The sequence below is a fragment of the Pristiophorus japonicus genome, chromosome 22 (assembly GCF_044704955.1).
Source record: "Pristiophorus japonicus isolate sPriJap1 chromosome 22, sPriJap1.hap1, whole genome shotgun sequence".
In the NCBI taxonomy this organism is placed as follows: domain Eukaryota; kingdom Metazoa; phylum Chordata; class Chondrichthyes; family Pristiophoridae; genus Pristiophorus; species Pristiophorus japonicus.
In genome coordinates, this window is record NC_091998.1 from 54171075 (window position 1) to 54196010 (window position 24936).

The 24936-nt window shown below is 45.4% G+C and overlaps 1 protein-coding gene across 2 annotated transcripts in view; it reads left to right on the forward strand.

The window, feature by feature from the left end:
- LOC139234770 (phosphatidylethanolamine-binding protein 4) overlaps window positions 1–24936 on the forward strand; it is a 539832-nt gene that overhangs the window by 197307 nt on the left and 317589 nt on the right. The gene's annotated exons all lie outside the window — the stretch shown is intronic.

Sequence of the window (24936 nt, forward strand, 5' to 3'; positions counted from 1 at the left end):
TGTCATGTATACCGGTAGGACACTGCCAAAGGACATTGGGTCCTAAAGGGACCATGCTAATGCCAATGGAATCCCCCTGTGGGAGACCCCCAGGTCCAGCAGGCTACCTGACCATGTAGCCTGGACCTTTGGAACGAATGTGATGCCCCTTGCAGGACACACACACATGCATTGGGAGCAGACCCACGACAGGGACAGTGGTCAATGGGCAGCCCAGCCCCCACCAATGGCAACCGGCACTAGACCAGCCCTACAGCCAACACCAGAAGCATGAGGCCAATACCCTCCAGTTTCCCTGGCAAACTCTGGGATGACCTGACCCTCATCCCCATTGGTGGACAAGAAGCCCACCCAGTCTTGTGGCCCTGCCCACCACCGCACAACTACCCACATCACAGTGTATACACACCACCCACTGTTACCGTGGCTACCTCCCCGAGGGATCCCACAACAGTGACACCCACTTGGTTTGTGTGTGAGGGAGGGGAAACTTACGAGGCCAGCCTCAAGCACAGGGGTCACACCTGGCAACCACACAACCCTCACCACAACCTCCCATAGCCCACCACTGATCACCTCCCCTGGTCATGACAACCAGGATATGAAAAATGCTCATGGGGGAGTATTGTTGTGTAGGCATGCCTGTTCACTGTATGATGTCTGTAACACTGTCTTGCAACATTGAATGTACCCTTGTACTGTACACACCTTACCGGTACACTAGAGAGTGCTGTTGCTGGAGACCCAGGGATTGCCTGCACACGGCAGGTAACCCAGTATAAAAAGGAACACACAGCTTGTTGTCAGCACTCACGAGCTGCTAATAAAAGACTGCAGGTCTGCACAGTCAAAGCACCATACCCTGCCTCGTGGATTCATTATTAAAGGTGCCTACATACACCACAGGAGTCAAGAACACATTAAATATGCATCATCAAGCTTAATTTTTTTCCAACTGAAAATGCAGAAAATGGAAGTTTCATGCAATTCTTTAATTTTGGATTTGAAAAAAAGTGCCACATCACCACCGAACGTCTCCAAACCGGGCTCAAGGGTCGGAGTATCGGCTGGCAGAATTGGACCCTCACTCGGCCACAGGGGCTTGGCGCTCAGCTTCAAAAGAAGTCCATGGGGAGTGGAGGGGGGTTGTGGAAGCCGAACTGAACGGATGAGAACCCTTCCACTATACAGCAAGTAGCATCAAATGAAGCACACCAGGGAGAGTGGGGGGACGGGGGGAGTTTCCCGATCTCAGCAAGTCTATTGCACATGCTCAGACCTGGGTGTGGTCCATACCAGGGCATCGACCTTGGGGAGAGAGACAACAAAGAAACTCATCTTGCCTGCTGTTTTGAGCTTCTTGCAAAGGTACAATTTAATCACGGGGGCAATACTGACAATGCCATATCTCGTGCAAGCCTTCTGTATGATGGTGCTGCGAAGGAGACAATTCATTTGATGTCATCGCATGAGGATGATGGGCAGGGTCAGGTATTTCGAGACAGGTGTTGATACCTGTACCTGAGTGATGCAGACTGAGAAGGCTGCGTTTCCGCAAAGAAATTGTAACAAAGATCTGTGATTTAGTAAAAGCAGACCTGCAACTTAGAAGCATCAGGAGGATTGCTTTGTCAGTTGAAGTGAAGGTTACAGCTGCACTTTCATTCTATGCATCTGGATTGTTCCAGGTCACAACTGGGGATGTGTGCGCCATTTCTCAACATGCAACACATATCTGCATTCGGCAGGTGACTGCTGCACTATATGCCCGGAGGAATGACTACATAAAGTTCCCCATGACCACCCAGACAATGCGTGAAAGGGCTGTGGGCTTCTCCAGGATTGCGGGCTTCCCAAAGGTACAGGGCTGCATTGATTGTACTCACATTGCCTTGCGAGCACCTTTGGAGGATTCCGAAATGTACAGGAACAGAAAAGGCTTCCACTCCGTTAATGTGCAACTCATGTGTGATGACATGCATCGCATCATGTCAGTTGATGCAAGATACCCTGGAAGCACCCATGATGCGTTCATCCTACGCGAGAGCGCTTTATCTGCCATGTTTCAGCAGCAGCCAGAAGGGCAGAGCTGGCTACTGGGAGGCCTCGCCACCTGGCTCATGACGCCACTACGCGTAACCTGGATGGAAGCTGACCGGGAATGTAACATGGCGCACATTATGATGTGCAGTATAATAGAGAGGACCATTGGCATCTTGAAACAGTGTTTCCAATGCCTGGACCATTCCGGAGGTTACTTGCAATACTCCCCTGAGATTGTCCATCAGTTCACTGTTGTGTGCTGCATGCTGCATAACTTAGCTATCATGAAGCAGCAGCAGCTCGTAGTAAAAGCCCCACCTGAGATGAGAGTGGCTGATGATGAGGAGGAGGACGAGGTCGAGGAAGTCAGGCAACTACTGAACCCGGAGCACGACGGCGGCGGGCCATCGTGCCCCTTTAACGATCGCTCAAGCCTTGTGCCAGTAACTCATCTGTGAGCGCTTTGCTGCCGAAAGGCTCAGCAGCAACTGTTCAAAATGGACCATGTTTACTGTTTAGACCTGTTACTTAATGTTGTGTTGTGTTAATGGAACAAATAATGGAAATTATTCTTCTTTACTTCAAAAAGTTGTGTTAATAATGGAACAAATAATGGAAATGATTGAGTTATAATTTAAAATATATTTTATTCAAAAGTTTAACAAACACTTGTTTGTACTTCACTTAACTTTAATATAAGAATATTTTTATCAAACTTTATAAAGTTTTCAGTTAAGATCACTTCCAAACTTTAAGATCACTTACAAATTTTTATACTTGTAATTTTACATAATTTACAAAAAACGTTTAATTTGAGAACAGTTACAACAGTAACAAAAACAATAGCAGCAAAATGCACCCATCTCTCCTCCATCTTATTCTAAGACCGCCCACTGCACTTGGTCTTGTTGACTCCACCCCTGCTCGCATGCGGTGGTGCAGTGTTTCTCGGGTTAGAACCATGCTTATTCTTTCGCATTTATATATGCGCACTTCTTGATGGGGTGGGGGGGGGAGGGGCTCGGGCAGACGGTAATGTGGAAAGCCTGGCTTGGGCCTCTTCAGAGGCTGGTCTGGGGATTGAAGCGGGAGAATGGCAGTTGATTCTGTCAATGGGTGCGGGGTCTGGGTGTGTTCTTTTCTTGCAGCAGCTAACTCTGACATTCCCTCCCACATGTGCCCTGACAGTGTCTCAACTACCTGTAACATCCCCCCCCCCCCCCCCATGTTCACTGACAGCGCATCAGCTACCTGTGACATTCCCTCCCTCAATGGTTCATTCTTGGGTTGGCAATCAGTAACTAGTGGGGTGCCACACGGATCAACTATTTACAATCTATATTAACGACTTGGAAGAAAGGACCGAGTGTAATGTAGCCATGTTTGCTGATGATGCAAAGATGGGAGGAAAAGCAATTCGTGAGGAGGACACAAAAAATCTGCAAAAGGACATAGACAGGCTAAGTGAGTGGGCAAGAATTTGGCAGATGGAGTACAATGTTGGAAAGTGTGAGGTCATGCACTTTAGCAGAAAAAAATCAAAGAGCAAATTATTATTCAAATGGAGAAAAATTGCAAAGTGCTGCAGTACAGCGGGACCTGGGTGTACTTGTGCATGAAACACAAAAGGTTCGTACGCAGGTACAGTAAGTGATCAGGAAATTGGCCTTTATTGCAAAGGGGATGGAGTATAAAAGCAGGGAAGTCTTGCTACAGTTATACAGGGTATTGGTGAGACCACACCTGGAATACTGTATACAGTTTTGGTTTCCATATTTACGAAAGGATATACTTGCTTTGGACGCAGTTCAGAGAAGGTTCACTGGGTTGATTCCAGAGATGAGGGGGTTGACTTATGAAGAAAGGTTGAGTAGGTTGGGCCTCTACTCATGGCAATTCAGAAGAATGAGAGATGATCTTATCGAAACGTATAAGATTATGAGGGGGCTTGACAAGGTGGATGCAGAGAGGATGTTTCCACTGACAAGGGAGACTAGAACTAGGGGGCATAATCTTAGAATAAGGGGCCGCCCATTTAAAACTGAGATGAGGAGGAATTTCTTCTCTCAGAAGGTTGTAAATCTGTGGAACTCGCTGCCTGAGAGAGCTGTGGAAGCTGGGACATTGAATAAATTTAAGACAGAGATAGACAGTTTCTTAACGGATAAGGAATTTGGACCCGAGTCCATGATTGGATCAGCCATGATCGTATTAAAAGGCTTGAGGGACGGTATGGCCTACTCCTGCTCCTATTTCTTATGTTCTTATGTGCACCGACATTGTATCAGCTGCCTGAGACATTCCCTCCCTCATGTTCCCGGACAGTGTTCCATTTCTCATGAGAGTGTTGTTACTTCTCCCGACAGTCCCAATACCCACCCCACTGATGGTGTCCAAGAGTGATCGTGTAAGGTCAGTGTTCTCCGCACTCATTGCCATCATCTGATCTGTTAGATCCTGCACCTCAGGAGAGCTCTGTCGAGCTCTCCTTCCCCTCCTCACCCTGGGTGTGGCTCGCAGTATCCCAGTGGGACCCGCAGCCTCGGATGATGGGGCCCTGTGTGTGCTTTGCTGCATCCCACTGGGTCCTGCAGTGTTGGATGGTGGGGCCCTGGTGTGCCTCACTGCATCCCACTGTGACCCACGGTCTCAGATAGTGGGGCCCAGGGTGTGCCTCGCTGCACCCCACTGGAATCCCCAGCCTCCGACTGGGGCTCCTAACAACACTCGTAACCACTCAGGAAAGGGGCTGGCTCCTCAATGGGCAGCACCTGCACCTCCTGCAGAGTGAGTACAACAGTGGGGGCTTCATCCATCATCTCCCCCTCCCCCTCACCTCATGCTTTTGGTCTGGAAGGTGGGATTGGGAAATGTCCTCCTCTTCAGGCCTGTCCACGACTGGGTAATCTTCTGCATCATCAGGGTTGGCCTCAAGTTCTGCAAATGGTTAGCAGCAGAGGAGGGGCAGGTTGGGTGGCATGAGTAGGCTCATACAGCGCAGGCAGCAGGCTGATTTGAAGTACCACGATGAATGATAGCACATTGCATCAACCGAAGGGCAGCAGATGGAGACATCCCCATGATCCGAAGCATGGCTAGCCCGCGCAGTACTTAACATTTAGAAAAGCCAGACTGTGGAACTTGCAGGACTTACCATCTCCCTTGAGTGTGGTCCCAGCTTGTGCAGAGGTGGTTGCTTTTCTCCAGGCAGGACCCATGAAAGCAGTGACCCTGTCTTCCAAGTGTGTCAGTGGGTGCAGATTTGCTGGGCCTTCTCCTGTTCGAGTTCTTTCCCTTTTGTTGTGTGCCACCTTCCTCTGCAAAGATGAAAATATAACTTTTTAGAGAGGGTGTCTTTCTGCTGGGTGGAACATATACAGATGGTCACATTTACAATTGCAATTCCAGTGAATAAATGAAAATATTATTTACACTAACTACTTGACCAAGGTCCTGCCACTTCTTTTTGCACTCGCCTCCAGACCCCGGGGTGGTCACCTCTGCACAGTAATCTTCTGCAAGTTGGTTCCAGAGTTTGTTCATTTCATTTGGTGAAACTTTTATGTGACCTCTGCTGGTGTCCAGCTCGTGCCATCTGTTCTCAATTACAGTAACTAGTGCCTCCACTTCATCCTGTAAGAAATTCTTGGTCCTTGAGCCATGTTGCATCTTATATTGCAGCTCCAATTTTTCCAATGAGAATTAGCGTTCTCACACACAACTGGTTCATTAAAAATGGGCGAATGCAGACCAGGAGCTGTACTGGATATGCGCGCCCATAGCAATCATGTCAAAAACGTCCTTTTTTTTTCGTGCGTGCGCAGAAGGCCGGGAGCATCCTTTTTTCATCACAGACATTAGGCTCCACCCCTTGAAGCTAAAGGACAGGCTGCGCGGCGCCAATTTCAAAAATAGAACAGGAAAACTTACTCTTTATTTTTTTGGAGTAGTCGGGGCAAAAAAAAGGGCGTAACTCTGGCAATACGCCAAAAAATTGGGGAAAATTGAGCCCATTAGTTAGAGGTCTGGAATCAAAAGAAGACATTTTTTGTCTACATGTTTCGACAGTTTCTTGCTGCACTGAGGATTATTCTGTTACTAAACAGTTTATACATAAAATGTTTGTAATATGTGTTTGTACAAATGTAATATTTTATAATAATTATATTATGCACATCTTAGCATGGCTGGTAATGTATTCTCACCGAATTATGCCACACCACACACCAATCAGATTGTTGGGAAAAAATTCAACTTATTTTTTGCAATCTTGCTTCCCACCAGCCAATCCTGCACTCTAGGTATTTTACTCATGCTGCCTATACTTTTACCCTATTCACTTAACCTCCACCCCCCCACCACCACACCACACACATACAAGCCCTTTCAAGGTGCTTCAATCCTGGCTCCCCTCCTCACTTCCACACAAATGTTGGCCCACAACTACTTCATTCTTGATACTGCAAGCAACTGTCTACAATCTTAAAAACTCCCACTCCCACAATCAGCTCCTCAATACTGTATCCAACGGCCTCTGGCCTAATTCCCTAATACTGCAGCTAGCAAAAACTCCTCTGCGATACTGGGATAATGAACAACACCACAGAAGATTCTGTAGTAACTATTAAAACTCTTTGAATCCGGCAACACCTTTTTAGCTGTCAAAAAAGATAGCCGTTTGTTTCTACAAAATAAACCACAAGAATGATTTTCTTGCAATTTCTGGTATTGAATTGAGTAGAATTAATGAACTGCTTATAATTACTGACCATTTTATATTTCATAATGTTCTATGCTTAAATATTTTATCGAAATATAGGGGAGAAATTTGCATCCTTTGCGCCTCCCATTAGCACCCCAGGGGGCACTAATGGTGCGCAAAAAACTTCTCGCCCAGGGTGAGGGGCCGCTACCGACTCTGGAGTTGGCGGTGGCACTAACCAGTATCGTCTCGTTCCTGCCGGTAGCGCCCCGGGCCGCTGTGCGGCAATGATGATGTCATCACATGCGCAGTGACCCTGTTTTTGCCCGGAGTAAAAATTTGATAGCGCCCCGGCGAAAATTAAAGGGAAGGTGCGGCACCGATATTTTTTTAAATGGCAGACTTACTGGTCACGGCCTTGCTCTCTTGAAATTGCAGCGTCCGTGCCGCGATGTTGCATCCCAGCACTCCGCTTCTGTGCCGGGCTGCTGCCAGTGGTGAAGTGGTGGTCCCTTCTCCCCGATGCAGAGTCCAGAGCGTGCCCTCCCCTTTAATGGAAGTAACGCTGGAAAATTCCAGTGGTTAGCGCCCCAGTCCCGCCCCCAAGAGGAAGTGGAGCACGCGACATTGCACTCCACTTCCTCTTGGGGGCAGCAAGCCCAATTTAGCTGCAGGACTTCAGTGCCTGGCACAGGAAGTCCAACCTCGCAGCTACCGAATCTCGCTCCCATAATTCTTATTTTTGGTATGTCTTGGATGTGTCACTGTATTCTTAGAAGGGATGACATTTGTTATCTGCCTTTTAGTCAGAAGTCTGATTTTTCTTTAGGATGACAGTGTAAAATCTGTGGTAACAATCAGCTGCATATATTAAGAGTAAAACTTGCAACAACTCGGTGCACCTTCATACGTGTGTTTTGATGGGTGTGTTGGAGAGGCAAATGGAGCAAATCAAATAGCAGAACCCGGCACACCCAAACTTTATATTAGTTAAGCCTTAGTGCCTAGTGGCTCTCTCAAAGGAAAATAAACCATCAGAGAATTGGAAGAATTCCGAGTGGTTGTCAGTACGTTCCAGGTTCATATTTCTAGAGCACGATACACTTGAGCTTCATTGTCATTTATGCATTTAGCTGTAAAATGGGGTACAACATAATGCGAGAGTGCCTACTCTATTCTAAATTTTGTCTGGGAAATTTTTACAATACCTGTCTTGAACTGTTTTCAAAATGTACTACACAATACATTTAAGCATAGACTAGCAATTTTTAATATCCACAAATGTTAATCCTGGAAGATTAAAAAAAATGAATTTCTGATTTATTTCTGAGCAGAAACTAGATTCTCCTGCAGGCAATTTGATTCCAGTATAAATGCAGTCAGCAGACTGTAAACACGGAGTCCCATTTGAAACAATCCTCTGTATCCAAGCAACAGAAATCACACCAGTAAAGTGACATCAAAGCTGCTCTGGCATTCTGTCTATCTGCCTTTGAGATATAGCTTCCCTTTCTATAAGGCTGTCTTTTGGAGTTATACACGATATATTTACAATGTGTGTCTATAAACCTTGAGGTCGGCGATGCAGATATTGGTAGGACAAGGATGTGTGACCACAGTTTCGCACACAGTGAATTCTTGTTCGTGTCTGAGTCACTGGGAGAGCCAACAAGCTGAGACGAGGCATTCAATCACGAGGAAGAAAAAAATAACTTTTTATACAGCTCATACTGCCCAGTTCAATTAGTATTGACAAAAGCTTGGGAGAAAGTTACCTGCCAACCCTCTTGACCAGGAAATGCCAGGTAGCATGCAAATGTTGGGAGGATTGACCGAAATGGAGGAGTTGAGACATCAATTTTAAAACAGACCAAAATCAATCCTTAAAGCTAAGGCGACATAACAAATGTTACTGAGGAGAGAGCAGACAAGCATCCCATCAATTTGACTGGATTCAAACTCATGTCCAAGAATGAAAATACAGTACACTCTTCCACTGCATCACCCAGTCTCCCTGACTTAATTGAGTATTACACAACCCACAAAACATACTACAACTTGTGCATTCGAATAGTGCAAGAAACTTGGCAAAGGATCTGTTGCTCTGCAAGCTGGAGTACTCAAAGACTGTTGGCCAGGAGGTTTAACGTTCTGTGGAATTACACAAAAACAAATAAGTAGAAATTTGGGACATAACGGCAGCAAATTGAGTTTTAACAGTATTTAGACCATCCCCAGAAGGCTGCCTTTGAGAGCCATGACAATAGTATTTATTGAAAGGAATGTGCTCTTGAGCAAATGTTTTATATTTTGTTTGTGATGGAGCTACAGAAAACAGCAAAAGATGTTATGCTGGAGAATGTGAAAGTGAAATGATTATGTGTCATTTAAATATACATTTGAACTTTATGTAGCTGTCAGGAAATGAGTTATTTACAACTTAGAAGTTATGCTTAAACTGCCATTGTCATATATATTGTTCGGCACCAGTGCAGTGCACGTTTTGCTATGCCAGTGCCAATACTGCAGTGTAACTTTGCTTGTTCCCAGATCATAGGAATGTAAGTGAGACTACCTATTCTGCTTCCCATTAGTTGAAAACACCTACCTGTACTATCGGTGAGAGAACTCACCGCCATCAACGGTAACTATATCTCACTGCATACATATAAGCAAGAATTAAAAACCAGACAAGTTATGTTTTTTTTTTATTCGTTCCTGCGATGTGGGCATCGCTGGCAAGGCCAGCATTTATTGCCCATCACTAATTGAGAAGATGATGGTGTGCCGCCTTCTTCAACCGCTGCAGTCCGTGTGGTGAAGGTGATCCCACAGTGCTGTTAGGGAAGGAGTTCCAGGATTTTGACCCAGCGACTATGAAGCAATGGCAATATATTTCCAAGTCAGGATGGTGTGTGACATGGAAGGGAACTTGGAGGTGATGGTGTTCCCATGCGCCTGCTGCCCTTGTCTGTCTAGGTGGTAGAGATTGTGGGTTTGGGCGGTGCTGTTGAAGAAAGAGTTGCTGCAGTGCATCTTGTAGATGATGCTTGGGTGGTGGAGAGAGTGAATGTTGAAGGTGGTGGATAGGATGCCAATCAATCGTGCTGCTTTGTCCTGGATGGTGTCGAGCTTCTTGAGTGTTGTTGGAGCTGCACTCATCCAGGCAAGTGGAGAGTATTCCAACATACTCCTGACTTATGCCTTGTCGATGGTGGAAAGGCTTTGGGGAGTCAGGAGGTGAGACATTCACCACAGAATACCCAGTCTGTGACCTGCTCTTGTAGCCACAGGATTTATGTGGATAGTCCAGTTAAGCTTCTGGTCAATGGTGACCACCAGCATGTTGATGTTGGGGAATTTGGCGATGGTATTACGTTAAATGTCATGGGGCAGTGGTTAGACACTCCGTTGTTGGAGATAGTCATTGCCTGGCACTTGTGTGGCAGGAATGTTACTTGCCACTTATCAATTAAATTTCTACAGAACCTTAGTTAGACCACACTGGGAGTACTGTGAACAGTTCTGGTCTTCATATTATAAAAGGGATATAGAGGCATTGGAGAGTGTGATATTTTCACAGAGCACAAGCACACACAGCTCCTAACATGGCAGGCAGCCCTCTCAGAAGCCTCCGGAAATCTGCCTGGTTCTGTTTATTATTAACCATGCACTTGCAATACACAATATGTCCACATCCACAGTGTGGAGCTACATACATTACAAGCTTATAGACATTACACTTCTCCCTCCTTAATGAAGAAGCCATCATAACGAACATCATACATAACTTTCATGTTTATACATAACACAGGATATAAACTTATTTTTTTTCCATATTTACAAATTTAACTTTACCACTTGTTTTCTGTTTCGACGAGGATACCTTTGCTCTCGAACAGAACTGTGTCAATTTCACACTCATTCGAGGCTCATCCTGAGGAACCTCCTTGATTTTCCTTGATTTTCATTTGAACTCACTCTAACTTCAGGCTCTTTGTTTTCCTGACTCGGACTCAGACTTTCATTCTGATTCTCTCCTGGATTTTTTTCTAGTACATTGGATTTAGGATTTGCTACTGGTATATCAAATGTATCTGATGAGTCAGAAATAATTGAATCATTCCCACCTTCAACTCCTTCCATGCCTGTAGGTAAAATATGATCATTATGAACAAACCTAACCTGTCCATTATCAAACATCTTTACCAAATATGTGCGAGGACCACATATCTTCATCACTCTTCCGAGTAACCACTTTAACCATTTATGGTGATGGTTCTTCACTCTCATCTTCTGGTTTAATTTCACACTTCTCTCTTTTACTGTACCTCTATCATGATTCTCTTTCTGTCTTAATTGTGTCTCTTCTACGGACTGTGCCAAATTTGGCTTTAACAACGAGAATCTAGTTCATGGCTGTCGTTTGAGAAACAACTCTGCTGGTGTTCTACCAGTAGTTGTATGAGGAGTATTTCGATATGTAATCAAAAAATTAGCCAATTTGTGATCCAATCATAACTGTCGTTTCCTTGGATTTGGATCTAACATTTGTTTTATGAGGGCATGTTTTACAATTTGTACAGTGCGCTTTGCTGCACCATTCGAAGCAGGATGGTATGGTGGAACCTTGGTATGTTTCACTCCATTTTTGCTCATGAATTGTGCAAATTCTTCTGAATGAAATTGTGGTCCATTATCCAAAACAATCTCTTCAGGGAGGTCAAATGAAGAAAATAATTTTCGCAAAATGTTTTACTTGTTGTTATTTTCCACATTGGAAACACCTCAAGCCACTTCGAATGGTTATCAATCACAATTGTTGTCCTTCTAACTCAGCAAAATCAATATATAGCCTATGCCACACCCTGGAAGGCCAATTCCATGGCAGTAATGGTACTAGTGGTGGTTGCTTGCTTCCCGATTGACATGTCGTACATTGACTCACTATGTACTCTATATCTTTATCAAGACCTGGCCACCATAAATAACTGCGTGCAAAACTCTTGGTCAAGCACATTTCCAGGTGCTGGTCATGGAGGTCTCCTAATAATTTGGACCTGAATTTATTTGGTTAACCACTCTTGCACCCCACATGATACAATCTTTATTGACTGATAATGCATTCCTACGAATGAAGAATGGATGTGTATCTTTGTCTGTTACCTGGTTTGGCCATCCATTTGCAATATACTCATACACCTTTGACATCACTGGGTCACGTTTGGTTGCTCTACCAATCTCTTCAGCTGTGACTGGCAGTTCATCAATGTATGAAAAATAAAACACTTCTTCCCTATCGGGTGTAACTTGTGATGGGGAAGGCAGTCTAGACATTGCATCAGCGTTACAGTGATCAGCTGATCGTCTGTATTCAATATCATATGAATATGCTGACAAAATCAAAGCCCATCTCTGCATTCGGGTTGCAGCTAATATTGGAACTGGGGACTTTGAATGGAGGATTGCTGTTAGGGGCTTATGGTCCGTAACGATGGTAAACTTACAACCATACAAATATTTGTGAAACTTCTTGACCCCAAAAATGAATGCCAGAGCTTCCCTTTCAATTTGTGCATAATTACTCTCACTGGCACTGAGAATGCGTGAAGCAAAAGCAATTGGACTCTCCTCCCCACTACATGATACATGAGAGATTACTGCCCAACTCCATACGGAGAGGCATCACATGCTAGCTTAATCTTCTTCGATATGTCATAGTGAACTAATATGGTGCTCTCGACCAATTTGCTTTTACACTCCTTGAATGCTGTATCTCATTCTTTTGACCACTTCCAATGGACCTGTTTATTCAAAAGTTCATTCAGTGGATGTAATACTGTAGCCAAATTTGGTAGGAACTTCCCATAATCGTTCAAAAGACCCAAGAATGAACAAAGTTCAGTGACATTCCTGGGAGTGGGTGCATTTTTAATTGCATCCAATTTTTCCATGATTGGATATAAACCATCTTTGTCTACTCTGTACCCTAAGTACTCCACTGAGTTTTTAAATAACTCACAGTTAGGAGCAGACACTCGTACTCTGTGCTTCTCTAGCCATTTGAGGACTTCATTCAATATGTTATGAATTTGCCTATTTGGTGCTGAAATTAATATGTCATCCAAATAACATACTACCCCTTCAATACCTTGCAAAATCTGGTTCATCACCCCTTGGAATATGGCAGGGGCAGAAGACACTCCAAACGGTAGCCTATTAAATTGATATAGGCCTAGATGAGTATTTATAGTCAAGTATTTATATTGGACTCCTCATCTAGTTCAAGCTGTAAGTAGGTATTTGTAAGATCCAGTTTTGAGAAGATCTGACCACCTGTCAGTGTTGTGAACAAATCTTCTATATTCGGCAATGTAGAGCTACAAACATTACAAGCTTACAGACATTACAGAGAAGGTACAAAAAATATTTACAAGAATGATACCAGAACTGAGAGGATATAACAATCAGGAAAGATTGTGGGCTGGGGCTCTTTAGAGAAGGCCGAGGGGTGACCTATTAGAGATCTTTAAAATTATGAAAGGATTTGATAGAGTTGACGTAGAGAAGATGTTTCCGTGTTGGGATGTCTAAAACTAGAGGTCATAAATATAAGAAATGGTGATAGGGTGAGATAAGTACATGAGGGAGAAAGAAATAGTGTTATATGTTGGTAGGGTTAGATGAAGTAGAGTGGGAGGATGCTCGTGTGGAGCATAATCACCAGCACAGACGAGCTGGGCTGAACGGCCTGTTTCTGTGCTGCAAATTCAATGTAACATTTTTGAGCTCTGTCATCTGAAACTCTATTGTAATGTAAGTGTTGCCATTTGTTCCGTATTTACACCACCAATCAACTGCTGGTTCCACTGCATCACAAAGCACAGTACAGGTTGAACCTCTCTTATCTGGGTCTCCCTTATCCAGTACTACCCCTCGTCTGGGACCATTCCCGGGTGGCGCACATGCAGAACGCCACCCTCAAAATCCAACTCACTAATATAATCTTTCTCCTCAATTGGCTGCCTCCTCCTCCTCACCCTGTTGTAACTCCTGCAGCCACAGTCCTCGGGCCGGCCGCTCCTCCCCACACCGTTCCCTCCGAGGAGTCGAGCCGACTTTTCTCGGCCCGCTGACTCTTCTCAGCCCTCCGACTCTTCTCGGCCTGCCGGAGCTCTTCGAGACCCGCCAACTCTTCCAAGGCCCGGGAAGTCCACCAACTCTTCGGGCCCGCCGACTCTTCCGGGGCCCACCGACTTTTCGGGGCTCGCCAACTCTTCCGGAGCCCACCGTCTCTTCGGGGCCCACCGACTCTTCTGAGGCCCACCGGGCCCCGCCGTCTCTTCAGGGCCCACCGTCTCTTCAGGGCCCACCGGCTCTTCTGGACCCGCCGGCCCACCGACTCTTCGGGGCCCACCGACTCTTCGGGGCCCACCGACTCTTCTGAGGCCCGCCGGGCCCCGCCGTCTCTTCAGGGCCCACCGGCTCTTCTGGACCCGCCGGCCCACCGACTCTTCGGGGCCCACCGACTCTTCGGGGCCCACCGACTCTTCTGAGGCCCGCCGGGCCCCGCCGTCTCTTCATGGCCCACCGGCTCTTCTGGACCCGCCGGCCCACCGACTCTTCGGGGCCCACCGACTCTTCGGGGCCCACCGGCTCTTCTGGACCCGCCGGCCCACCGACTCTTCGGGGCCCACCAACTCTTCGGGGCCCACCGACTCTTCTGAGGCCCGCCGACTCTTTGGGGCCCGCTGACTCTTTGGGGCCCACCGGCTCTTCTGAGCCCGCCGACTCTTCTGAGCCCGCCGACTCTTCGACACCCCCTGCACACTGATTGGCTGACTGACTGACTGACAGACAGTCGGTCCAGCCAATCGGCGCACACACATACTTACCCCATCAACAGCACTTAAAGGTGCAGCCCACCCAAACACGTGACCTCCCCCTATCCGGCAAAATCCCTCGTTTGGGACAGGCCAGGTTCCAAGGGTGCCGGATAACGGAGGTTCATCCTGTTTTACCTTTGTCCTGCAGTGGAAGTGCTGTCGAGTAATGATTTAACAAAATGGTCTGGAATTCCTTATCTCAGGAAATCGATAACTGACAGTTGGCTGGCCTGACTGTAAATGTACTTTTCTTTGGATTCTTCAACCTTTTGCAACTTTAGAGCAGAGTGGTTGTGATTGTTCTACCACCAGTAAGATTACTGGCTGCAAAGCAAAAGTATTTTGAAAAGCAAAGTAGGATCCAATGTTACGTGCTCACAACCATTGAAGCTGCTGCTAAACGGATTCCCAAGTTTCATGCGTGTGGAGTAAACATTACTATATTATAACTAATACAGATGTTCTTGTTTGTACTATTATGAATAATTACAGGTCATATAGCAATGATTAGTACGGAACAATCTGTTTAGAATACTTGATACACAGATGTTAATTTGAACAGCTTTAAATGCTCATTAAGCTGTGGAATTTTGCTGTGCATCAAAACACACAATCGACAAAAGTAATCATCATAGGCGGTCCCTCAAACAAGGATGACTTGCTTCCACACCAAAAGGGATGAGTTCGCAGATGTTTCGATGAAGGACCCGATATTCCAGTCCTGAACTCGAATTGGAGGGTGGAAGATGCCTGTGCGTGGATTTTTTTAACGTGTGGTGACCGTTGCACATCAGCCACCACACGGGCTTGACAGAGCTAGACCTTTATCCAGTGGCGAGGGTTAACCAGGACGACTGGAGAGCTGCTCTGCTGCATGGACCTAGTGCGCACACATATCGCAGTGTGGGCTGACCCGTGCTGCCCCTGGGCCCTCTGCTCTTCTGGGCCCTGTACCCTCATTTGCTGCACCTCTGCCACGATCTCTCGCCACTCCTCTGCCACAATCTCTCGCCGCTCCTCCGCCACAAAATATTCACCGCACCTCTGCCACGACCTTTCACCACACAATACAGAATTCATTCCATGACTATTCAAACATCCATAGTAGCAAATTCTACGTTTTATTTTTCTCGGCACTAAAGTTAGAAACTTTAAGGACTGGACACCATCCCAACATAGAGCATTTTAGGATCAGGTAAAGAAAGATAGCATCAAGGGCAATGCCGTCAAAATAATCTTGTGCCGTTGTTATGAATATACCGCCAAGTGTCTGGGAGAAGCCACTGAACAAACCACTGAGGCCATTAAGGCGCGGACACTGAGAAACACAATTACAGAGAAAGACCAGCAGTTATAGGAGTTAAAATATTTGTACATTAAATGAGAAATCAGCAACCAAATGCTGAAATCCCAAAAGGAAGATACATGCATGTGGAACCGTGGATATTTTGAAAGGTTTACACATTTAAACTGAAGCACAATGGTGGGCTTCAAATCACAACATAAGTGGGGCCACCTGAACATCACATATTGCATCATAAACTATATTACATTGCATTTACAGCACAGAATCAGGCTATTTGGTTCAATTGGTCTGTGCCGGTGTTTATGCTCCGCATGAGCCTCCTCCCACCCAACTTCATCTAACCCTATCAGCATAACCTTCTATTCCTTTCTCCCTCACATACTTATTTCGCTTCTCCTGAAATGCATCTCTGCTAATCGTCTCAACCACTTCATGTGGTAGCAAGTTCCACATTCTAACCACTCTCTGGTTAAAAACGTTTCTCTTGAATTCTTATTGAATTTAAGTGACTATTTTATATTTATGTAGACTAGTTGGACTGAATGATCTGTTTCTGTGCTGTAAAGGGTTAGAAATTCATTAGTATTCCGCCCATTTGCCGCCCATTTTACCACCCATTTAATGCTGAGAAGCACTTTGCCGCCTAAAACAGTGTAAAAATGGAAATTCCTGCTGGCGGTAAGCAAAACCGGCCGCCTATTTTTTTTCTTAAAATATGCCATAATTTCTCACGCTCTGCCCAAAATGACATTAAAAGTGAAAATTACTGCCCAAATTACCGCTGGGCTCTAAATTCGGTAATTCGCCAAAATACCGCCCAAATTACCGCCGGCCTAAAAAAATGTCCAGAAAAAGCTGCACTCATCCAACCTTAACCCAGCGGTATGGACGCCATGTTTTAAATTGGATGAACTTAATGAAAAGGCTGCTTCAAGTTGATGGAAGTTGATGGAAGCATTAAAATACTTTGAGTGGATTTTAAGGGTGTTTTAAAATCTTGAACATTATCTGTGCATATTGTGGTCAATTTAGAGTACATTAGTGGTTGTTCAAGGACAATTGAAGAATTTTGAGGACAGTTTAGGACATCTAAAGGAATGGGACCTGTAATTTCTCAGCCAATATTGCTGACTACTCCCATGCTAGATAATAGAGATGGAAGAAGGTTCATTGAAGAGTATTATGTGCCCAATCAAAGAGGTGGCAGATTGTTGAGTAGGAGGAGGAGGCCTTACCCCCAACACATTTACAGGGAACAGCATGTGTTCGAAGACTGTGCTTCCGAAAGGAGGTCATCAGTGAGAAATGCCAGCTGCTTAAGGGAGACCTGCAGCCTACCAGCACCATCAGGACCACACTGCCCGTTGAGGTTAAGGTGACTGCGGCACTTTCTATGCATCGGGCTCCTTTCAGGCATCAGCTGGCTACATTTGCTGCATTTCAGCATGCCACACATCGCTGCATTCGCCAGATGACTGAAGTGCATTACGCATGCAGGATGGACTTTATAAACTTCCTAATGACCAGGGAGGCACAGAGTGAGAGGGCTTTGGGTTTTTCGAGAATAGCAAACTTCCCCAAGGTCCAGGGCGCAATAGACTGTACGCACATCGCCATGCGAGCACCTTTAGAGGAGGCAGAGGTGTGCCTGAACCGAAAGGAATTCCACTCCCTGAACGTGTCGACCACAAGCAAATAATCATGGCAGTAAATGCCAATTTTCGAAGGAGCATTCATGATGCGCACATCTTGTGTGGGAGCACTGTCTCCGACCTCTTTAAGAGTCAGCCACAAAGTCAATGCTGGATGCTGGGTGATAAAGGATGCGGCCTCACCATCTGGCTCTTGACCCCTCCTCTGTAAGCCTCAGACGGATGCCGAGCATCGCTACAATCAAAGTCATATAGCCACACGCAATATCGTCGAAAAGACAATTGGAAATGCTGAAGCAGCGCTTCAGATAGCTGGACCACTCTGGAGGCAGCCTGCAATACCACCCTGAGCAGGTCGCTGAGTTCATTGTAGTGTGCTGCATGTTGCACAACTTAGCTATCAAGAGGGGACAGGAATTGCCAGATGTGACTACCGGTCCACCTCGGGAGTGAGGGGAGGCGGAAGAGGAGGAGGATGAGGACGAGGACGTCGAGAAGGACGAGCAGCCTGGCGATGAACCCATGACACCAAGCCCCGACCTCCCACCCTACACCACAGGAGGAGCCCTGTGGTCGTTACGCAATTGCAAAACTGTTGCGTCAGCAGCTCATAAATGAAAGCTTTGCTTGAATGGTGACAGTTCCATTTCATCCTTGCCTGGCCATTGTTTACAACCCTTGTATTGATTGTTAACCTTCAGTTTGTAAAAGTGAGTGAGACACTGCACAAGAATTGTTAAGTGTCATAAAAAAACTTTAAATTTAAGAAAATTGCAAAACCTTTGTTTGAAATAAATAATTAAATAATTCTTGTTAAAGGAAAAATGCAACATAATTTTAACAAAACAAGCAATTAATAGCAGCAAACATTAAAAACATTAAACATTAAAAACTAGAAACACCCACAACCGCGCCCCCCCAAAACAGTGAACAATTTTAGAATAACAATTAAAATAACAATAACACCCACAACTGCTCCCCCCTCCTCACCAGGCAAAAATTCTACCTGCGCCTTTACCCCCCCCGACCTTTACATGCCCTTTCCCCCTCCTGTTGCTCCTGCCCCTGGCTTCAGAGTCAGAAGCAATTGCTTCCTCCTGACTCTCAGCTGCTGCCGGTAGGTGGTATGGCTCCTTGGGGTGCAGTGCCACATACCGATTCCATCGTTTGCCGCATGGCATCGATGGAATCAGTGGTTCGCCGCATCACCACAATCAGCTGCGCCATATCCTCCAAATGACGTGCTGATAGCGTGCCAATGAAGGAGCTCACGACCAATGTTGATGCTTGCCGTAGACAGTCCCACCATGTCCAGGTCGAAGTCTGCCTGATGTCGAGCATGCTTGCCCCACCGAATCAACCTCCGCGGATTTGGCGTAGGTGCTGGAACACTCAGTGCGCCCTGCTGCAAGCCGCTTGGTCCCGCTACTTCCTCAGAACCGAATCTAGGAATGTTGGATTCGGCCAAGGAAGAGGTGGCTGCAGGTAGAATGGACCCTTGAGTCCCCGACTCCCCCTCTTCCACATGTTGTGTGCTTGAACTGCCTTGAGGCTCGTCAACACAATCCTCCTCCTCCGTGGTCTCTCCTCCGGTGGTGAGTACCCCTTGCAGTAGTAAGGGCAAAGCTCCAGGGGGCTCATCAGGTCTCTGATGCGCCTAGGCAACTAGAAAATATAATATGAGAGGTTAGGAGAAAGGGAGGGGAGGGTCAGGGTGACATGAGAATGCTTACGTTGCGCAGGCATATGTAGAGGAGCAACACTACTGCATTAGATATCAATAAGAGACGTTACATTTAATTAACATGAACAGAATGTGCAAAAACTGCATGACATTATAATAAGAATTCATGATCCCAGCATTACATTACATCATTCATACATTATACTCACAGAGCATTAAATTACATGGCTGATCGCTGCATGGCCTGGGGATTATACATGACTTACCTGCCGCTATAATTGGATCTGCACCACCACAGGTGGCCGAGCGATTAAGTGCCCCTACGAAGGCTGCAGCCTACTCCTCCAGATCAGCCAGTTACAATAGCTCCGCTGGCCCTCCTCCCGTGCGCCGACGCTTGACACGATTGGAAGATATCTTCTGCAAAGATGACAAGAGCATGGTATAAGCTAATTGCCCAGGTACTAGTATGGAACACACAAATAGACATCCAAAATTAGCCATCCCCAATGCTTTCCATCAATGTCTCATTAATGTTATATGTTATATGTTAGTGCCATTAGGATGCAATTGATGCATGATGTACACATCTAAATTCGGAAAAGCAATGTAATAAGATCGTGGATAGGAAATAATGCGTGACACCAAGCTTATCCAGCTTACCAAGCTTAATTACAATCTAGCAGATTTACATTTTAAGTAATGAGTCAGTGCATGATTAAAGTTATTCAAGTTATTATTTAATCTCGCAGACATAACGAGGTCATTCCAGTGCTTGCAGCACTGGCTTGGCTCCCAAAAGTCATGGGCGCCGACGACACCAACTCCGCAATCTCCACCTTTATGCGCTGGTAGACTTTGGGGGGTGGTTTCCCACGCCCACCCCGGGTCAATTGGGTCCAGTGCGCCTCCACCTCGTGGACCAAGGCAGCTTGAGCTTCGTCTGAAAAGTGTTTGGCTCTCTTCCTCCCTCAGCTATGTCCTGGATTCTCTCAACTTCAATATCTTTTGAGACTATAATTCAAATGCGATATACATTTGCACACGTCAAAAAAACAACTCAGGCTGTCTCCTCTTGCTCTCTCTCTGTCTCTCTCTCGCTCCCTTTCTCTTCTGCGCATGCGCAGGTGACCCCTGACCCTTAAATTGCAGGAAAAAGGTGAGTAAAGACAAAAAAAATCGCGCATGCGCAGAATGGCCATTGTTAGAGCCGCCAGCCTTACATGAGAAAAAAGACCGCTACCGCCCACTCGCTACCGCCACCGCCCATTTATAAAAAAAAAAGCCAAAACTAGCGGTTTTGGATATGGGCAGTATTCCGGCGGTTCTTAAAAGTCGAATATTGACGACCGCCGGAAATACTGCCCAGATACGGGCGGTAGCGATAGAAGTGGAAATCCTAGCTCCAGGTAACAAAGTGAATGAAAAAAAATATAACAAGGAAGTGTTATGGGAATTAAGTAGCCCCTGTATGCAAGATTTTTTTTCGATATATATTATATATATATATATAAAATCTATATATCTACAATAGTTATCAAAATTCACTACACATTAACAAAATCACATCCTTCATCAATAAACTGCAGCACTTTTCAGTTATTTCAGTTATTTTATACAGGCTAATATTTTAGGAATATTCTTTGAGTTCACAAAAATGTATAGGCACAGCATACTTATGATTTGTCAGTCACTAACAAATAAAATAATATAAATTTGTCATTTCAAAGACACACAAATTAATCTAGGTAAAGTAACCTTTACCAAAGTCTTGAATTGACTTTCTCCATCTTTATTTTCAAATGGTTTCCATAACTTAATGGGCAGAGTGGCTATGATTTTTTTTTAAAAAGCCTGAAAAGGTTTGTGAATTAGTGATCAAGATCATCTGATCTTTTTCCTTCCTTTAGGCTGGCAGGTTGTTTAAGTATTACACATTGAATCTGCCTAATCAAAGTATTTTTTTCCTGCACCTGATGAGGCTGAAATTGAGCCCTGCCCCAAACGGGGCGCATCCACCGCTTTTTAAAGTTATTCTCCATCCCAATCCATGGAGCAGAGAAATTCAGGACTTAGAATGTTTTTTCCGGTCGGGGCAGATGTCGTGTCGCCAGTGGGGCGGATGTGCGGGCAGGTCGGAACGGGCGTTGCTGCGAGTAGTCAATGCGTCGCTGCTGATGTCAGTGGAACTCAAAGACGTGACGTGCCGTGTCGTGCTGACGCGTCACAACTTCCCTCCCCTTCAGTTAAAGTGGAGGGCCGCTGCAAACTCTGCAAAGTTTTTAGTTGGGTCCACTGGGCCAGCAAGGGAGGGTTTTGGCTGGGCCAGTGGCCTGGCACTCGTGGGGGTGCCAGACTGCTTATTGGCGGCCTGGCCGAACCCATGGGCATAATTGTCGGCCCGACCTGGCAGTTGGCCGACAATGAAAAATTAAATGGCGTTGCCGGCAGCATGACCCCCCTATTAAGGGCAGACACGCCGCCCAGCCACAGACAGCTCCCAGCTATCAGTAGCACCGACCGATGGCGGTGCCGCTCCCGCGGGGCAATACCATGCAAAGAGCGGTAAGTGGGTCGCCGCCGGTCGGTAAGGGGTCGGCGCTTGCCCCATGCGGCGGGAAAGCGGGCGGAGCGGAAACCTGTTCCTGCCGCTTATACGCAGTAATGGAGCTTATGGAGAGGGGCAATTTCAGCCCTGATGTCTTTAACAATGACAGTGCATAAGATGATGAACAAAAAGGGGATAAGGAAATTGAGTTCTACAATGTGTACAGGACTCCTTTCTAACCCAATATGTAAAATGCCCAACAAGGGAGGATTCACTAATGAACCAGAGCAGATAAGAGAATTAAAAGTAGGGGAACATCTAGGCAATAGTAACCAGAATATAATACTCTTTAAGATGATAATTGAGAAGGAAATAAATATGATGAAAAGCATGATAATAGATTGGAGAAAAGCTGATTTTGAGGGGCTGAGAATAGAACTTGGGAAAATAAAATGGCCAACAATATTGGCAAAAAACAATGTAGAACAGCAGTGGGAAATATTTAAAATGACGTTCAACAGAATGCAGGAATAATATATTCCACAAAAATGAAAGAACAAACCAAATACTGAGACTACATGGATGAATAAAGTCATAAGGGAACAATTGAGGGTAAGGAAAGAGACATACATTAAGTACATAGACAGCAGGGGAGTGCATGATAAGGGAGAATATGAAAAGATTAGGAGGGAAGTAAAAAAAAAAACAATTAGGAAGGCAAAGAGGAACTATGAAACTAAATTATCAAGGAACATTAAACAAAATAGTAAAATATTTTACAGGCACAGCAATAAAAAAAGGAAGATTAGGATGGGGATAGACAGGATAATGCCACAGGTAACAAGCGAGAGATGACAGAAATATTAAATAATTATTTTGCTTCAGTATTTACCAGGGAGATAGAACAGGTGGACATAACATTGGATGATGAGATTAATAATGAGATAAGTACATTTAAATAAAAACTAATCAAACTCAAAGAGAATAAAACCCCTGGATTGCATCCACACATTTTAAAATAATCTATGGAAAAGATAGCAGAGGCATTACTACACATATTTAATAATTCACTCGAAAAAGATGTATTGCCAGATGGCTGATGGATAGCTAATGCAATACCTATATTTAAGAAGTGGGATAGAACATGTCCAGGGAATAATAGACCAGTCAGCTAAACGTCACCCTACTAAAGGAGAAAATAGAAGAACATCTAGAAACCAATAATGAATAGTCATTTTGAAGAGGTAACAGAGAGAGTAGACAATGGTAATGCAGTAGATGTAATTCAGCTAGATTTTCAAAAGGCCTTCGATAAGGTACCCCATAATAGACTGATGAACAAGACCAGAGAATATGGAGTCAAGGGACAAGTAGCAGAATGGATAGCTAGCTGGCTTCAAGACAGAAAGCAGAAAATAGGGGTAACAGGTGGCAGAAGGTGGGTAGTGGTATTCCACGAGGATCAGTACTGGGACCACTGTTGTTTACAATTTATATTAACGATTTAGACTTTGGAATCAAAAACACAATTTCCAAATTTGCGGATGACACTAAATTGGTGGCAATAGTCAATACCGAGGAGGACTGCAACAAATTACAGAAGGACATTAATAAACTTGCGGAATGGGCATATAATTGGCAAATGAAGTTCAACACAGTTAAGTGTGAGGTTTTACATTTTGGCAGGAAGAATAGGGAGGTCACTTATTACTTAGAGGGTGCAATTCCAGGTGGGGTAGAGGAACAAAGGGATCTCGGAGTACAAATTACTAAAAGTTGTGACACAGGTTAGCAAGGCCGTAAAAAAAGCAAACCAAGCACGAGACTATAAGATAGTCACCAAGAAATCCAATAGGGAATTCAGAAGAACTTCTTTACTCAGAGAATAGTGAGAATGTGGAACTTGCTGCTACATGGAGTGGTTGAAGCGAATAGTATCGATGCATTTAAAGGGAGGCTGGACAAGCATATGACGGAGAAGGGAATAGAGGGTTTTGCTGACAGATTTAGATGAGGAAAGACGGGAGGAAGGTCGGGAGCATAAACGGCGGCATGGACTGGTTGGGCTAAATGGCTTGTTTCTGTGCCGTGTATACCATGTAATTCTATGTGATCCTTTGTAATGATAATGCTGAATATTGAAGAGGAGGATGAAAATAAAGAAGTGTTGGTGAGTCACCTTTTTACATAACACTATATTACAAAGCTCATTGTTGAAAACATAGAGGCTCGATTTTCGGGTTTGGTGATTTTGGGGTGTTAATCACGGCGGGGCAGTCCTTATAACACCTAGAAAAAGTTTGCTCCTCCGCCCGTAAAATTCAGCTGAAACTGAGGTTCAATGATCGGCAGTGCTAAACCAAGTGTTACATACCTGTGCTTGGCCGTCCCAGCCGAAAATCACTTCGCAAAAAAAATGCTCTACACTTTGCGCATGCGCAGACGCGCTCGAAGCTTCCCGGGCCCAAGCGAAGGTTTAGGGCATGCCGAGTTTGTTTGAGCATATACAGATCCACCGGCCTACTTCGCTCAGGGCGGGAGACATAGCGCAGCAGGAGGGACGCCAGAGAGCACTCTACTTCTCTGCAACGGACTCTGAGGCCCTAGTTCAGGCCTTTGGGAGGAGGTGGTCTGCACTGCATTTCGGTGGGAGGAAGGAGGCCCTTGCCAAGGGTCTTCAGGTGGATTTCGAGGGAGATAGCACTGGAGGTGTCAGCGGCAGACACAGTGGCAAGAACTGCTATCCAATGCCGCAAGAAGTTTTAACGACCTCATGAGTGTTGTCAGGGTGAGTAGCCTTTACATTTATGTACCCCTGCCATGGTTGCAAGATCACTGTCTCACACAATCTAAAGTCTTTGACGGAGCTGCCCCTTCTCTGTGTTCCAGGCCATGGTGTGTGTTGTTGAAGCCACCTGAAAGCTGGAGGCTCAGTTCATCAGCCATGCCCTGTGCATCCAGGCATCGCCAACCCTCTTGTCCCCTAATCATTGTGACCCCTCCTCGCACCCCCCTTCCACTGTTGATATGCGTTGCCCAAACATGACTCTGAGCCGCAATACTACCTGACTCTCACCTCCTCCCAGTTTTTCCACATGCTCAGACCGCAGCCATG